Here is a 635-nt window from a genome sequence, read left to right on the forward strand (position 1 = left end):
AACAAACAAATGAACAAAACCACACACAAAGCATGAAGCACACGCACCATAGACACACCCATACACCTGCGAGCTTGATCAAGTTTCCGAGAGCCTCCGCCGAGCTGGAGATTCACCCTCAGTTGACAGCGAAGACACACTTCCGCTCGGGCCGATGCGAATGCACCCGAGAGCATTTTATGGCCTTATTATTTCTCGCCGACTCTCGCCAGGGCACGTCGGGGCCACTGATGACAAAACGGAACTGAATATATGATGTAGTTCCTGTTTTCAAAACAAGGGGATAATGTTGTTGGTGTTGTTTTTTCATCTCTGTGATATGGGTTAAGTGTAATACAGGTAAGTGTGGGTTTATGAGTCTTATCATGTTTATTTTGCAATGCTCGTATGTATTGGGGTCCCGAGCACATATTCATAGGGATACAGTCATCGACAAGTCACACCAGTGCCCTCAGTGAATAGCCAATCATCCAAACTCCACTTCTTTGGAGATACAAATGCTATTTGGAATTTGGACAATCCAAGCTGTTCATGAGGTGTGGTCGTTTGTACTCCCCGTCGACGTTACGAAATCCGTCTGGCTTCTACGAGTCGCTGAGGTGAGCGGTTCCAGCACCTCTCCAGGAGCCTCATTT

This window comes from Penaeus monodon, chromosome 25, assembly GCF_015228065.2.
Source record: "Penaeus monodon isolate SGIC_2016 chromosome 25, NSTDA_Pmon_1, whole genome shotgun sequence".
In the NCBI taxonomy this organism is placed as follows: domain Eukaryota; kingdom Metazoa; phylum Arthropoda; class Malacostraca; order Decapoda; family Penaeidae; genus Penaeus; species Penaeus monodon.